Source organism: Petromyzon marinus, unplaced genomic scaffold (genome assembly GCF_048934315.1).
Source record: "Petromyzon marinus isolate PM22_M1 ecotype Great Lakes invasive population unplaced genomic scaffold, UKy_Petmar_22M1.pri1.0 PM_G_Scaffold_52, whole genome shotgun sequence".
Lineage (NCBI taxonomy): Eukaryota > Metazoa > Chordata > Hyperoartia > Petromyzontiformes > Petromyzontidae > Petromyzon > Petromyzon marinus.
The window spans coordinates 1,382,501-1,385,000 of NW_027423005.1; positions in this window are offsets into that span (position 1 = coordinate 1,382,501).

Sequence of the window (2,500 nt, forward strand, 5' to 3'; positions counted from 1 at the left end):
GCATACGAACCGCATGAAACTTCCAGAGGCATTTGCAGCAGGAATGCATGTGCACTCAAAAAAGTGAATATTTCTCACGGATAGACCCCGTGATACGCTAGAAATTGGCGGGGATGTCTCTCTTGTGGCTCACGGGGCTGTTAGGGTGGCACAGAAATCCCTCGGAATGGGAAAACGGGTCATTTTCGTGTCGCCACATTGCATGCGAACCGCATGCAACTTCCAGAGGCATTTGCAGCAGAAATGCATGTGCAGTCAAAAAAAAATTGATATTTTTCACGGATAGACCCCGTGAAACGCTAGAAATTGGCGGGGATGTGTCTCTTGTGGCTCACGGGGCTGTTCGGGTCGCACAGAAATCCCTGGGAATGGGAAAACGGGTCATTTTCGTGTTGCCACATTGCGTACGAACCGCATGAAACTTCCAGAGGCATTTGCAGCAGGAATGCATGTGCACTCAAAAACTTCTATATGTTTCACGGATAGACCCCGTGAAACGCTAGAAATTGGCGGGGATGTGTCTCTTGTGGCTCACGGGGCTGTTAGGGTGGCACAGAACTCCCTCGGAATGGGAAAAGGGGTCATTTTCGTGTTGCCACATTGCATAGGAACGCCATGAAACTTCCAGAGGCATTTGCAGCAGAAAGGCACGTGCACTCAAAAATTTTAATATTTTTCACGCATAGACCCCGTCAAACGCTAGAAGTTGGCGGGGATGTCTCTCTTGTGGCTCACGGGGCTGTTAGGGTCGCACAGAAATGCCTCGGAATGGGAAAACGGGTCATTTTTGTGTGGCCACATTGCATAGGAACGGCATGAAACTTCCAGAGGCATTTGCAGCAGGAATGCATGTGCACTCAAAAACGTCTATATTTTTCACGGATAGACCCCGTGAAACGCTATAAATTGGCGGGGATGTCTCTCTTGTGGCTCACGGGCGCTGTTAGTTAGGGTCGCACAGAAATCCCTCGGAATGGGAAAAGGGGTCATTTTCGTGTTGCCACATTGCGTACGAACGGCATGAAACTTCCAGAGGCATCTGCAGCAGAAATGCATGTGCACTCAAAAACGTCTATATTTTTCACGGATAGACCCCGTGAAACGCTAGAAATTGGCGGGGATGTGTCTCTTGTGGCTCACGGGGCTGTTAGGGTCGCACAGAAATCCCTCGGAATGGGAAAACGGGTCATTTTCGTGTTGCCACAATTGGCATACGAACGGCATGAAACTTCCAGAGGCATTTGCAGCAGAAATGCATGTGCACTCAAAAACGTGAATATTTTTTCACGGATAGACCCCGTCAAACGCTCGAATTTGGCGGGGATGTTTCTCTTGTGGGTCACGGGGCTGTTCGGCTCGCACAGAACTCCCTTGGTCCACCTGATTCGTGCATACAGGCAGCAACTAAAACTCTGTAAACCTGCTGTGAGGACATCTAAACAGTGGACCAGTGAGGCTGTGGAAGATTTGCGGGCGTGCTTAGACTGTACTGACTGGGATATGTTCACGACTGCTACCAATAGTCTGGATGAACTCACAGAGGCTGTGTACATCAGCTTCTGTGAGGACTGCTGTATCCCAACACGTACCAGGGTGAACTTTAACAACAACAAGCCCTGGTTCTCAGCAAAGCTCAAAAGGTTGAGGTTGGAGAAGGAGGAAGCGTTTAGGAGTGGGGATAGAGACAGATTCAAGGAGTCGAAGAACAGGTTTAGCAAAGCGGTGAGAGAGGCTAAACGACTGTACTCAGAGACACTAAAACACCAGTTCTCTACTAACGACGCTGCTTCTGTCTGCCAAAGGGCTCAGGCACATCACCAACTACAAACCCAGAGCGCCCCACACCACTAACGACTCCCGCCTAGCCAACGACCTGAACGAGTTCTACCGTAGATTTGAAAGACAATTGGACTGTCCTGAACCACCCCTTCCCACCCAAGAGGCCCCATCCCCCACCCATACTACAGAAACGACTCTCTCCTTTCAGGAGGGAGAAGTTAATGGGCTTTTCAAGAGGCAGAATCCACGCAAAGCAGCCGGGCCGGACTCTGTCTCTCCAGCCACCCTCAGGCACTGCGCTGACCAGCTGTCTCCGGTGTTCACCAACATCTTTAACACCTCCCTGGAGACATGCCATGTACCAGCCTGTCTCAAGTCCTCCACCATCATCGCTGTGCCCAAAAAGCTAAGGCCAACAGGACTAAATGATTACAGACCGGTCGCCCTTACATCTGTGGTAATGAAGTCTTTTGAGCGCCTGCTCCTGGCACACCTCAAAGCCATCACAGACCCTCTCCTGGACCCCCTTCAGTTTGCCTACAGAGCCAACAGGTCTGTGGACGACGCAGTTAACATGGCCCTCCACTTCACCCTACAGCATGTGGACGCCCCAGCATCCTACGCCAGGATCCTGTTTGTGGACTTCAGCTCTGCCTTCAACACCATCATCCCTGCCCTGCTTCAGGACAAGCTCTTCCAGCTGAACGTGCCCTACTCCACC